This window comes from Bombus flavifrons, chromosome 9 (assembly GCF_040668555.2).
Source record: "Bombus flavifrons isolate JBK064 chromosome 9, iyBomFlav1_principal, whole genome shotgun sequence".
Classification (NCBI taxonomy): Eukaryota; Metazoa; Arthropoda; class Insecta; order Hymenoptera; family Apidae; genus Bombus; species Bombus flavifrons.
In genome coordinates, this window is record NC_138450.1 from 12,524,310 (window position 1) to 12,539,991 (window position 15,682).

Sequence of the window (15,682 nt, forward strand, 5' to 3'; positions counted from 1 at the left end):
AAATTATAAAGTCTGAAATAAATTGTATAAAAATTCTTGTATAAAATTACTTGTATAAAATTTCATACTTCAACGGGTTTCGTGTATTTTCATTCAGCGTGATCTTCTGACATTTTCCACGTTGCGATTCTTCTATATGCAAAACCTTTTTCTATATTGCTACGCCTACAAACATCCTGCAGGATCTTATTTTCACGATCTTTATGGCCGTCTCGTAGAAATTGAAAAAAAATTAACAAGACGAATCGATAATGAGCGGTTGAGAAATGACTACTTGTAAATTTGCGATCGTTCTCGAACCGAGATGGAATCAGCGATTCGTTCACGTGGCTAGCTATTTTTCGAGCAAGTGCGAAGTACGGTCTAATGTGTCCGTCGCGGACGATTCGAAATGTGAAGGGAACGCGACGAAGAAGAAAGCATCGAAGGGTGGTCGATGTGTCGCATTTATTCAACGACTTAACACGTCCTCCGTCGTGTAAATCACCGAATGGTGACCCATTTTGCTCGTCACGAAGGAGAAACCTCCTTTGCAGTTTCACAGTCGCGTTAGAAACGCGCGATGAAACGTCAAAAAATTAATAGAAATAACCAGATATTTATAGTTATGACCGGGATAAAGAAGATGAAACGCGTGGCTAAAAGATCGCTTTAACGCGTTAATTTTTTTAAACGATCGACTAACTTTGTAAGTGTGTAGGCAATACAGATTTCCAGGTTGCGAGTGAACGCGACATTATTTTCCACTGGACAATCTGGCGCGACATTATTTTCCACTGGACAATCTGATGCGACATTATTTATGATAAATAGCGAGGTTGGCGTTAATAATTTCACAGGTTTGTCACGCGGTGCACAATATGATGGCCCTAGAACGCGTGCATGTGTGTTAACGGTGAATTAAATATCGAGTTAGCCGATTAATTTGCTGCTGGTTTCTCGCGCGAATAATGGAACCTGTGAAACTCCGTGATCGCGACAGGTTTACGTAAATTACATCTCCTAGTTACAAAAATAGATCCGAATGAAAATATCTCATTACAATTATTATAAAATACGTGATATTCTCAAAACTTTTATTTTACGTCTAGAAATTCTTTATGATTATTACACAGTACAAAATTCACTGAAAATTTCCATTCTACGTTCGAAGATTCCGCTTATTTATTCCAAAAATGAGAAACTATATTTCCGCCATTTCTCTCCAAAAACACACAAATTTTAATTAATTCATCCCTCTAAGATCATCCAGACGAACAAGTTCTTATTTTACCTACTTTACTATTGTTCTCTTGTTTCTTTTCTCTTTAATTTCCTTTTCTCTTCTCCTTTTGCTCCTTCGAAGGAGCAACATTCGAAACTGCTAAATCCAGCAACGATTTTTATTATCATTCGCGTAATTTCGTTCCTCGTTTCGTAAGAAAAATGACGGCCGAATATTTTCAAACGTTTTGGTCAAACTACCTCGTTTCTTTCGTCAAGAGATAGGAATATTTTCTATTTTTTTTTTCTTTTCTTGCTTTATTCCCTCTCAGAAGGCTCACCGCGCAGATCAAATATTCCGCGGAATAGATTTTAACGCAAAAACTTGGATCGAGCGGAAAAATCTTCGCACGATCGGTTAGGGAACCTTGTTTGCTATCGACCAACAGCTTCGAGACGACATTTTCACCTCAGCCGTCTCTGTGCTTAACACGTTCGCGTCACCATTTACTAATTGTTAATAATCTATAGGTGTTTCGCTCTTCCAACAAGCATCGCCCGTCGTTCTTCAATTTTCGAAAGGAAATACAAAAAGGACATAAGCATTTACCTACTATCCTATTATTTCTTGTTTCTTCTACCTTCTCACGGACCTGAGAATTTAAGCAATGTTTCAATAAACGATCAGAGACGTTGCTTTTCGATCGACGCGTATGCCAGTTATCACGAAGTATCGCTTATCGATTACATTGGCGCTGAATTCCAGGGCACAAGGCCCTTATTTACACATCGGTGTGAAAAATATAAAATTTGATTTTTCCGACGGAGCTCGTATTGGCAAATTGGAGAAAGGAATTTCTGAGATTAACTGCTTTCCGAGACTCGTTGCGAAAAAGTAAACGACAAAACCGTGTCCACCGTTGGGCAAAGTCACAAAAGGCAGAGTCGATTACGAACGGGCTCCGTCGTTTTATCGATTGCCTGTCCGTCGGCCCTTGTATCTTGTCCACTGACCACCGATTAACAGTCCCCTCTGTCATGATAAAACCACGTCTAAATATCTATCTATGCTATTACAATACAGTTCCTATCGCTACCAAAACGAAAGGAAGACACAATTGAAAAGTACGTAACAGCGCGAAGAAATAAAAGATATAAAAATTCAAAGTCTGTCTAGACAAACAGGTAATTTTTCGTTTCTATATAACTACTGGCGCCATTAAAATATATTTTTTATCGCGGAAAGAATAATCGAGATCACCGAACAAACAATTATCAATTTTTTAATTTATAAGAAAAAAAATAAGCTGAGAGAATAATCCGAGCGGAGTTGCTAAAAATCATCATCTACGGCCAACTTATCGGTAGATATTCGCGCTTCGATCATTTCCAAACACCGACAAACATCGTCAAACCATACGTATTTCTTATCCAGCAAAGAAAAATCTTAAAGTATAGCAAGATCGAAGCATTGGCGCCTGAAAGGAGGCGAATTTAAAGCTTCCAACATCGTCAAACTTTCTACAACCACGTTATTGCAACTGATCTTCCGCTATTAATCGCAAAGACAAGAGCTGTACCGGATTCCAAATCATTGGTTTTCGTGACCCCAGCAACACGAATATACTTTCAAACAATAACAGAATAACTTCAAACAGAAAGATTCTTAAACTTTCTCAAACGCTCGAATTTTGCACAATCCTAACCTACATACCTGAAAGTATTCCAACGAATTACCGCAGAATGTTTTACATGTTGAACATTTCAAACTTGAAAGACCCTACAATGTGTTATATGACAGTTCAAGAAAATAATGTGCTATCTCAACCTCGGCCAACATAATCAAACTTCGTTTCCCGATCGTCAAACAAATGATACAGGAGGAAGGATCGCGCAAAAACTAAAGAAGATAAAGAGTACTAAAAATCCAAACTCCATAAGCTCGAGGAACATCGGGCACGAAGATCGACCGCACGCTTTTCATCTGGCAACCAGCAAATCTCCGTTTACGGTCACTTTAGTTCCGCTCATTATCCTCAGCAAGCTTTCGCTGGACTCTGGCCCCGATGAGCGTGCACGAACGTATACGTGTCGTTCGCGTGTACGAACTTGCGGTTGCTCGATCGTAAATACCACAGGATTATCTTTACGGGACACGATTACCATTGTTTCTTTCTTCGTTGCCAGCCCTTAAACGTGCAACGAATGGTTGCGAGTTTTCCTCCGCGTTTCCATTTCCACGCAATGTCGTTCCAACACGTTCAAAAGATTTCAATAATCCTTTTACACGACCGAATACGAAACTATCGTTGACCGACGATCATCTCGGGTCCCCGTATGTATCAGGCGATACATACGATATTTATTGACGATTGCCTAGTGATAGCACGATCATATGCGTTATCTATCGTTTATCATAGATGAGGAAGGAATTTGACGAACACCGATGTTTACACGATTGATTGCATTACAAGCTCGCATAGTACCTACCGTAGTAGCTGCTATTGCGTAAAACTTGTCGAATGCTCCATAAAACCAAAGTATAGGAGATTACAGTTGGGAAAATTCCACGGAGACCAACAGCCGAACAACTTTTCGATAGGAGGAAAGATCTCGAACGTAGAAAGAAGATGTACGCGTCTCCGCTCGTTATCAACCCCTTACGACGCGATTAACGTTCCCGTCAAATTTCTCAAGCAAAGGAAACATCTTCGTACGTCTGCTCGTTACCAAGCTACACAGTAGCCGGTCAAAGTTCAAGATACCAAAACGAGAAGCTTCCCGCTATCCAAGCTCTTGCTCCCTCTTGATACTTTCGTCGATGATCCGAAGGGAAACCGAAGAAGATTGGAAAAGCAAATGCTTGCCGCGATTAACCGCTGTTAAAATTCAATCCGACGTAACTAGCGCGTATATAATAGAAGAATAATAGAAGAAGCTTCTAGCACAGGAAGAGAAAAGGAGAAGCGAGAGAAATATCGGTAGAGTTGCCGGGCGTGACGGGCCGACGAATCGAAGGCATACAACTCGATGATTCAAGCGTTTAGAGTCGGCTAATACTTTACTCGAGAGATTCGTAAACACACACATATGTAGAGGGATGAGGAGGAAGAGGAGAAAGAGGAGGAGGAGAGGCATTCACGAACGGGCGGCGCGTTCCAACATTAGATCCGAGAGCACCCACCTGTACGCCGGGTCTTTATCGAGCCACCAATTGTTTGCGGAATGAAAATATTGTCCCTGTAAACAAGTGGCTACATTGTGCCAAGCGCGCGCGGCGTTCTTCGTTACAACAAATCACTCCCTCTCCTCGGTGCCTCCTCCGCCTCGTGTATCCGCAGCCGCCGCCGCCCGCCAAGTACGGCACAAGTGCGCAATCGAGTACTGTTTGTTTCGATTAGTACCGATCCTCGATCTACGATTAAATAACGATTTGCTATTTGACCTAGATTACATCGTATCACGGACCGCGATCGATTCTACTCTCTCGTCGATGCTCGCTACCGACGATCTACCGACGCTACGCGGCTACCGACTTTTCTGCTTAGCGTGTCCCCTGGGCTGTACAACTGTACAACGTTTCGTTTTCTCGCCTTCTTTGTTTCTTGTAATTATCGACACAGGTTGCTCGATCACGATGACATGGAAATAGTTCTATTGGAATGATCGAGTGCAGAAAGATCTCTGATTTAGAAAGATTTAGTTTCTGTTTGAACTGGGAGGTCGATGCGCTGATTCGGCTTCTTATTTCTTTCCGCTTGTCTGTTCACTTTTCGTATATTTTACAAAAGGACTGTTAACCACGCTATGAGGAAATATGTCACGTGGGAGTCGTTTATTGCGCTAATTTATTGTATCGATTATAGTCGTGGTAATTTATCGGGTAATTTGATTTAACTAGATAAACGTTTCGAGTTTGAAGTAAGAAACGTAATCGGAGTTGGGAAAAAATGGGAATCAGTCTGAAAAGATAGAGACCCGGCTTGTTGCAGCGGCATTTTTGCTTCAATTACCCGCTGCTTTATTTTCAGTCCGAACGTCATACTTGGTAACAGTCGGTTTTATTACATGGAATTTTAACAAACTTATTTGCGCGTGATAAAAAGGCGACACAGAGCCAGAAATTCGTCAGGATCGTGGAAAGAAGACGAGTTCTTTGGATAAACGGAAATTAGCCTGATTAAAGCTGAATATTATGAATTAAAAGTGAATTGTTCGTTCGTTCCCCCGTTTTGTCTCTACAGTCGATCCCTGATTAATCTTTAACTTCATCTTCGTTACAAATCTAATTAAGCAGACAAATTATAAATTAACAAAGAAAAACAGGAAAAATATCCTGGATTAAATAAAAATTATTTTCTCATATCGTAAAATATCCAGTGTCGCTGCATTTTTCGCATCATTTTCGATTCAACGGTATTTTCCTGCTGTTAAAAAATTAATTGAGATCGAAGAAGACGCGAAAAATACGGTTTTATCTGAATTTTGTTCAAAGACTTCTTAAAAATTAATCGTAGAAAAGAAGATATCACGGTTTTACAAATTAATTCATTTTACAAACTAAACAAAACGTTGTCAATTTTCCCCTAATTGCTGTCACACATTGAAAGCTTCGAAACGCCCTACGAACCAAACGGTGTTTGACTTCGTTTGAAGCACCGAAACGCGCGAGTCAAGATCCTTCGACTCGATAGAAGTGTTTTGTCATTTTTATACGAAAGTAAGAGGGTTGCCACGAGGGTAGACAGATGGAAGAACGGGCTACGGACCCTGAAGAATGGCTACCTGGTCCACGTGGGTGGTCCACTCCTGTTTTTCTTTCTATTAACGCCGTTGATAGCTTGTTGGCACACAGAACGTGGTGCGCCAAGTCAAAGAAACGCGAAAAACTTATCGACTTCTTTCCCAGAAGAAACGTACTAAAGAAGTTGAAAATAATAATTTGATTATTAGTTTAGATAATTTCTTAAGATCAAATTCATCAACGCCACGGTATTCATCGTCGATTTCCCAAAATCAGAACCTGTTTACCTTCGTTAACAAAGTATCGAATCACGAAGCAACTGCTGCAAACACGATGAAAATAATTTGCATATAATTCTACATAATTTCTGAATATAAAATTCAACGTTCCGCTACTCGCTCGATTCCAACGATCGGTTCGATGATCTTCACCGGCGACGATCATTTCTATTTTACCTTATCCATCGCTGTTCCATCTTTCGATTCGCGAAAATATCTCTCTTCTCGATATTTTGACTTCGATCTCGCCCTTCCATCTACGCACAATAGAAAAAAAAAGTCTTCCACGTAAAAGACCAACGAGTTTCGCTGAAAATCCAACAATCACCGATTTCTCCAGCCTCGGACTCTTTCTTCCCCGGCTCGGCCTAGAAAAATATCTGGACGAGCATACGGCAACCTAAATACCTGTCATCGGACATAGGATGAGTGGCACGAGATTTGTTGTTTCAAGGCTTTGCGAAACAAACCGTCGCACCGCCGGGAAGTCAATGTATCGCGCAGCGAAAGGAAAATCAGGTGCGTTCGCGGCTGGGTCACGTCCGAAAAATACCGGCCACTTTTGTCTGCCAAGTGGACAGTGGTAAAAATCACGATACGAGACACGAACACGCGTGAATGGTAGACGCGACTCGTAAACGTTTCGCGTGTTTCGGCATAAATTAGGATGGAAATTTGGTTGGAGGAAATTTGATTTCGTCAGGTCAAAAGGAGAGAAGCAAGGAAAAACAGAGTTATAATAAAATGTTTAGTCTGTTAAAGATTTCTAGTCAAAATATAATCTTATTGATCGATGGGGAATTTCCAAAAATACGGATCTATCGCACTCTATAAGCGAAAAACTAGAACAATCATGGAAAAACCTTTGAAGACACCAAAAGTCTGCTGATGCTTGAAACGCGATTTAAAATTATTCGTTTTACCAAAAACGTGAAATCGTTTCAACTTGCGAATTAGCGAAATTCCTATTATTATAATAAAAAGCTGCGGCCAAATTTCCAACAAACATCATCGCTAATGCGTACTTGAACTAACCAACTGGAACTTTGTCAGCTCTGCGAAAAGAGAAGAGACTAAGTCACATTCGTACTCGGAATATTTTTCCTCTCAAATATTCCACCATTCTGCCTAGTTTTATATTCCACGTTCTTACTTACTTATCGCCTAGAAAAACAAGGAACCAACCCGATGGACAGAAGTCAGTCTAAAACTAACTCGGAGAAGATCTTATTCGCAGTTGTGGGTAGCAGATCGACAAATCCGTGTCTCTGAATGCGAACGACCGAGCAAGGAGCTTGTGGACCGTGGCCGAACGCCGTTAAGTCCGTACAAATCTTAACCTGTGACTTCGTAAATCGCTGTCACAACATTTACGCGAGAGAAGAGCGTGAACCGCATTAAGCACCGGCATAATCAGGGCAAAACCAATTTTCTTGGCCTAAGGAAAGCCCAGTTCTACGTACGTTTAGGCGATCCTTTGCTTCTCTGAACGCGTCGTGAACGCACAGCGTGGAATTTGTTGATAGTCGAAAAATTCTTAATGCGCATATCGGTCGAATCGATCGAACCAAGATAAACTTGCTAATTTCTCAGTATCATACAGATGCTTTTTTAGATACCGAAAAGATTTCTTATTTCTTTTTCATCAATTCTATCGTTTACTAATTCTACTGTTTACTGCGTTGCTGTTCACGCGTTTGTTCGTTCGCGATACAAATTTTATTATTATATTATTGTATTATTTATTATTTTATTATTACAATTTTTACTCGCAATTTTCATTTTATACTCGTGCGAAACGTCGATACGAATATAAGCGACGAGTAGAAGATAAATAGAAGTCATCTTTCGAAAAACCATATTCTCACGTTGGACTGCATGCAATTCGTAAAATATAAATTCGCGTCGACGTTACACTTCCAATATTATTTATATTTCAATATTATTCCCGAAAAGATTCGATGAAGAAGAGATCGTAAAAAGGCGATAAAAAGACAGACCTTCTACCAGAAATGGTAATTATCGTCATTCTTCGAAGGATCAAATACCTTTGTATTTTCTTTTCTTTTCGTCGCTCATTTTGATGAACCATCGTGCAAAAGCTCCATTCGTATCTGTGTACCTTGCACGCTGTTATATAAACTCATTGCCTTCGACCGGTGCCAACATCGCCATAAAAAAGAAGCAATTTTCCAATCACTTCGACGATTCGCTTTAACCAAGATTCATCCTCGTTTCACGATTCTTCGCGGCAGCACGATCCTCGAGAACGTGCGACGAGTCTATTATTTTTGCCAGGGGCCGAATCCGGGGGATAGCTCGGCTCGTCCTGGTCGTAGATAGGCCGACGGTCGATCTCGAGGGCCGCAAATCTGGCAAAAGCTCGACGAAGCACGCACAGCACGTGACTCCTCCGAGGGCTCGGTCTGCGTCACCTCGACCACGATAAAGCACACGCGGTGTATCGTTTTTTAAGTGACTCATTTTCGTCCTGCATCCACTTACGTCTGCCCTTCCTCCGATCGTTCTTCCGCACTGTTTTCATCCCCGTGTAATTTCGTCGGGGCTCGAGGGCCTTTGGAAACGACGCTTATGGTCGAGAATGATACTGTTCTCGTCGCGTTTTGTGGGAATAGACACGCGTGTCGCGTTATTAGATGCGTATGACCGTTGATCGAACTACTCGAAAGAATTAGAATAATCGTTGGAAAGGAATTACCTCGGTGAACTGCTGATACTTTGCTTTGTAATTAATAGAAGTAAAATAATTATTTATTTATCTGAGCGTTTTTGGTCGCTGTAATTTTTTTTCTTTCGCATTGTTTGCTTCCTGTAGTAAATAAATGACGGATTTATTGCTGAAATTTATTCATCTCTGTCGATCTTTCATCGAATGATTATAGAAATTTCTGGATAAGAGTCAGTTAAAAGACTAATTAAAGTGTATTTTGGTTCATATTAATGATTATAATAACATTAGAATAATATAGTATTAATAATATTGGTTAAAGACGAGGAAGTATATGTAGAAAAATATGCTAAACACATGCCGATAAGTAATCGATGTAACGTATATTTAATTTTAATACACTGTTCGGTTTATTGATAAAACGAGATTTTAATCTACTTGAATAAAATGCTTCTGTATTTAACAAAATTTACTTAACATTAAAAATTCATTGAAACTAATTCCGCGTAAAATCATGATAAATATTGCTTTCAGTCGAATCGATCTTTCATCGATTTATTATAGATTTTCGCAACCCTCTGAATTTTTATTCCAATCGTCGTGCTTTCGTTTCATTAAAATACCAAAACTTTGAACGTTTCAAACGGAGCTCGATATAAAATCGATAAACTCAATTCTTCCATACTATTTTCAAACCGAAGAAATTTTCTAACGATACAAAAACCCGTTTTAAGTAAAAAATAACGAAAGCAAACGAAAGAACGTCACGAGGTTAATGTTCTTCGAAGCGAAACACTTTTACTTCGTGAACCATCGAACTGATACAATTATGTTACGTGTATGTACCTATCCCGAAGAACTTCGAACCTATTGATATTCACGGAACAAAAATATCACGATAATTCGGTTTTATCTACGCCGCCTTATCTTCCCCATTATTATCTTAGTTTCAATACGACGTGAGCGATATATCTGTCGGTGCAGAAAGTATAAATAGCTGGAAAGCGCGGCCAAAGCTCGTCGAAAATCGCGGCACTAGTCGGTTGTTTGTCATTGCGGGAAATCGGTAAATATTTGCAAGTAATAACCGAGTCGTTGGAAGGATCAATAGAGCACAATTGCTCGACGACGTCTGCCAGGCATCGGGGTCTCGTACCCTCGAATCGTTTGCGCAAACTTTTTAACCTGTAAACGGTGTATTCCACAGCTCTACACTGAATAGAATTATTCCAACGATTTGTCTTCTTTCTTTTCTTTCTTTCTTTCTTTCTTTCTTTCTTTCTTTCTTTCTTTCTTTCTCTTTGTTACTGAGAAAAGCAAGTTCGACGAACAAGATGAAAGTCCACTTTGCGATGGAGTGGCTCTTTTTCGGAGAGTTTGAAAACGGTTAAAAAACCAGGTTTGTAGTTTCATTTCTCGAGTCATAAACTGATTGTCGTATTTCGTCGTCGTGAAATAAAAAAACAAATGAGATGGGGAACAAATTTATTACGGACGAAGAGTATTATGGAACGTGTCATGGACGAAGAGTTTTATTGAAATTGATATGGCGAAAGGGGCAGGTAATTTTGTCTTTTGTGCGTCTTCCATACAGAAACAAATTAGGCAAATAGAAGATAAGAACTCAAAGAATATCATATAAAGTAAAATCATTAAGCTTTCAAAACTCGTATAAACCGAACCGAAAATATTCTTCGCATAAAAGAAAATTTCTGGCTTACTATCGAGTCATAGAACAAGTTGACAACGATATTTATAGCAGTTGAAAAGACCAAAGAATGAATCATCACGATTGAAAGTTCAACAGGCTGGCAGGTAAATAAAATAAACGACAAACAATACGACGATAAACAACAGAGTAACGGAAAGTGCGACTCATTAACGAATCATGGGCTGTGTATAACGAGAGGTAAGTGACTCAAAGGACCAAAGGTTCTAACCGGTAGCATAACCTGTCGGAAGTAACAAACATTTTGTTTTATGGTCCCATTATCAGACTCGATGACCAAATAGCACATAAGGTCCAAAATCCTAACATTTTTCGTAAACAATATTATCTTATTTAAAGCCATATACCACGGGAGGCATTAGTCACGTAGTGAACGCTCTTGTTCATAACGTTTTCTCTATCTTGTTATCGAGTTTTCGGAAACGAGGAACAATTTGGTTACTGGGTATACATACACTTCGTACTTTTCAATCTTTCGAATTTGTTACTCGCTGAGTCGAATCGTTAATCATTGGCTGACTATCGATGGACGAGCATCGAAGCTGACTATAACGAAGAAGCTTTTAATCTGAGAATAATTTGTTACATCGTGTAGGAAATGTAGAATATTTCGTTCTCTTTCTTTTTCTTTTTACGGTAAGATAGCAGTAATAATTTTTGGCAGCGAATTAGAGTCGTTTCTTAATATTTTGCATGAGAAAGGGGAGTAGTATTAGTTTGTGCGAAAAGTTTTTTCCGTTTTACGAGGAAATAATAGAGGCGCAGGGTTTTTTGTTTGATATTACTTTGTCGAATTACGTACGATCCATTTCGTTCACAGATTTACTTTCACGTTCTATTTTCTAATTTTCTAACATTCTAATTCCAACATTCTAACGTTCTAATTTTCTAGCATTCAAGATTATTTTATAATATTAGCTATTTTTACACAATCTGTAGTCGTAATTCGTACGTAAACTTTACGTAATCGTAAAGTTTCGTAATTTCGTAATTTTCTACGATGGAAATATAATTTTCTATATTAATTCGACGATTAATATTTGTCAGCGGTATCAGTTATCGGTACGTGCGATTAGTGGAAATATCAAGTTAAGAACTAATTAAAACAAATCGTACAGGTATTAGCAGGAAAAATATATAAAACAAGTAAGTACGAACACTGCGACGATATTTCCTAACACGTTGAGAAAACAGGTCTACACTAACGCAAACATCGATTCAGAGAATCTGTACATACGTTCCAGTAAACATTTCTTTATAAATATTTGATCGCTAATATTGAACATGTTTAATGTTCCATCTTCATTAGTTGTGCGCTTTTATTTCCACGAGTCTTGCAAGCACCTTTAATCGACCAACCTACAAGATTCATCTAATATTTGCACCACTGGTATTATTTACAATTTTCAACGAGTAATTTATCATCTGCTTACAAATCGCAAAAATATTATCACAAATACAAAAATATTGATAGAAATTTCACTTCTTTTACTATCCTGTCCCTCGCTACGTTCTCACTATTTTGCCATTTCCTTTTCTTTCTCCTCCGTGTACGGGCGTTTCCATCGTCTTTTGAAACGCTGAAAATCAGGATATATATGTAGCTATAAATAAGGAAGACTTATTAAACGACATTCCCATATTATCCTTCAATATCCCATTTGTATGTTTCCAACGATAATAAAAATCTTAATCTTTGGTAGAAGCTTTATGAGCCCCCATTTCCAAGAACCAAGTAATTTACCAACAAGAATTTTTCCATAGGGTTAACCCTTTTCCTTTTCCTATTAAACTTATCGTCAATAAAAGTACCGTCTATTAAGTAACCAAGACATCGCAAAACACGTTTTTTTTTTGCTAATAAAAGAATCATACAATAAACCGTTATCGTTTTTAAATTGAGAGTAATTTGGGTAAAAATTATGGGTAGCTATCCTCGCGGCTATCACCCCGTCCAGTTAGTTCAAACAACGGAGAAAAGCAAATGAGATAACTACCGGCGATAAGTCTAATTAAATTCGTGGTACAACAAAGTTTTTGTTCGAGGAAACGAACGGCCGAAGATTTTTCGATATTTTCCAACGAGAAAGGGCGATCCTGTGTCGCGGGGCGCGTGTATAAAAGCAGCACGCTTCGAAATCGATTGTACAAACAAGAACGTCGGTAGTGTACGTGTGTGTGTGTGTGTGTGTGTGTGTGTGTGTGTGTGTGTGTGTGTGTGTGTGTGTATGCGCGCACCCTCAGCCCCTGGGTGCCGATCTTTCGTTAAATTTCCGTTTCATCGTTTCCGTGCAAACGTACCGCGAAAGGTAAAAGTTTTAAGCAGGCCATCAGGCCAAACCTGAAAAACGTTTGATTTTCGTCGTTCCTCTGCCTCGTTACTCATTCCCATGCCCCTCTTCTCGAACACACCGATACTTCCTACGAACGACCGGTGGAAAACACATTTCTATTTAATTGACGAGGAATGGGTGGAAACGAAACGTGAAAGCTTCCTTCCTCTCGTTTATTTTCCACCTTTTTATCTTTCTTCTTCCTCCCAAGTTTCACTCCGTGTTTCACTCGTTACAGCTATTCTATGTCCCGTGATATCACTGTCGTCATCGAATATAGTCAAAGCGTTAGATCGTCGGAAAAGCGTCTTTCTTTCGCAAACGTGTGTTTTACAACAGTGCACTTTTATACAAACGTGAAAGCAAGTCTGTGAAATAGTCGCGGTGTTTATCTCGACAGAACAAAACGGATCGTACGTAATTCGACGAAATAATATAAAACAATAAACGTAGTGCGTCTGTTATTTCCTCATAGAACGAAAGACACTTTTCGGACAATCTAATAGAAAATTCCACCTATTTGCTCTTTTCGTTCGAACATTTCTTACCAGATAATAAATAGATTATCGTCGTCGAATTGACGGCGTTTCTGATTGTTCCGGTTGAGTTTCACTGCGAATACCATTTCGTTCTTAAAAGATATTTCATTCTGTAACTTTTGAGAATATTTTCTTGCGCGCAATGAGATTAGACGAGACGAGGTTTATCTTTATTTGTCAGATTTTCTCCAACTTCGTTGTAAGACGCTTTAGGACAGCTAGAGAGAAAGATTTTTAATCGAAACGGAAAGCGTAGGAGGAAATTTTCATCAACGCCATTTTCAAGAATATCCGTTAATTTCTGCATTTACGTGTTTTTGCCAAACGAGAAACGCTCCGTGATATTCTTTGGCGACTGAAATCGGTCGTTCTCACCATTCCGGCAAAATTTTGCACGACGCTGATGATGTAAAATCACGTTTAATTCAGTTTTCTGCTGGCAAAAAGCAGAAGTTTTATGAACATGGAATTATGCCCGAAAGATGGCAAAAGATGATCGACGAAAACGAACAATACCTAATTGAATAAAGCTATGTTTTTAAGCAAAAATTTGCAATTTTGCTTATTTAAAATACGCAATCACTTAGTTGCCAACCCTCGACGTCGCGTCAGTCGGTCACCGCGCTTTAATTAACGTTACCGATCATCGCAACGGTCATTTACCATCGATAAAAGATCGAATTTCTATGTTTTACCGCCTTAAAGAGTAACCCTGTTTCTCTACCCAGCTATTTATCTACCGAGATCTGGCGAAAAATCTCGATACCCGAACGTGTGTCTTGAAAAATCGGACGAATCAGACTTTCGTTACGTAACGTAAAAATTGTTAAGGGTGTAACACGAAGTAAAGAACGATCGATGAGCACGTGGAAAGAGACAGCAGGTGTTGGATGAGCGTGGCCGATCAAACGGCTCGAATTGGCAGCGATTTCTCGACTGACGACTCACCCCCTTCTTGTTTCAGTCAATTTTAATAATATCAGCCCGTTCTGTACGCCTTCGTGCACGATGACTCGCACGATTTTACGACGGCTTTCAATTATCCGGGGAACCATACTCCCACGGGCCGCTGCCCTCGCGAAATATCGATCCTCGTGCTCTCGACTGCGTGGCTGCCGGAAGTGGGTGGAACGAGGAATTACGTTACGGAGGCGAGACTCGACGATAATCGTCGCTGCACTTTTCCAGATCGTACTTGCGCGTCACAGAGGTAGAGAAAATTTATTTAGAACAACGTGGAAGAAGTTTATCGGGATGAATAAACCGCCAGCGTCTATGCGAATTCTTATTTTTACAGACTCAATCGGACAGACGGAGTTGAAATAAAAATTTATTTCGTTCAACGTGAATTACAATAAACACTGTGCTTTCGACGTTTCCTATATTTCCCTGCGTTACGTTCGTTTGCCTTTAAATCGGCTACGAATTCATAAATGTCCGCAGTCGTCCAACATCTTTGGCACGAAGGAAGAACATCTGCGATAGATCTACGAACAGGACCGTTTTAAAGGAAAATTAAAAAGGCCAGGGAAATATATTCGTTGCAATCGTCGTTGTCCGACCGAGTGTATAGTTAAACCGCGTACACGCGATATAGCGATTAGCGGTCATAAACGAAATGCAGGATTATTTGCCGGGAAGAAGAACGCTCCGAAGGGAGGAGTATCGTCAATGAAATGCGTAGAAGCGAAAATAATACAGATCGGCCCTGACCACACGTATTCGGCCGAGGTTACCATGTTGGTTCGCAGGTAATCGGCACGAGAACTCGCGCGGAAGATAAGTTTCACCGAATTCCGTCGCCGTATAATAAAACGTTGGAAAAACCCGTGTGTCAGGTAGGAAGAAGAAACGATTTCTTTTAGAGGGAAATGTGCGAGAGAAAACCTAAAATCCTACCATAAAACGATAATCGACTTACAACAGCGGTACTTTGGCTCAAACGTATTCCAAAGAGACGGTAGAAAAAGCGGGGGAAAAAGGGATGATAGTCCCAGATGTAGATTTTTTTCCCCTCTGTTGTCTTTCCTTTTCGTTTTTATCTTACTTTCGGAAAGACAGTAAGCCGAACCAACTATCGAACGACTGCCATACAAAGAGCTTAGTAATAATTTTTATAGTCGCATGGAGGAGAATTGGAATTGTTACAATTAACAGGGAATTTCGC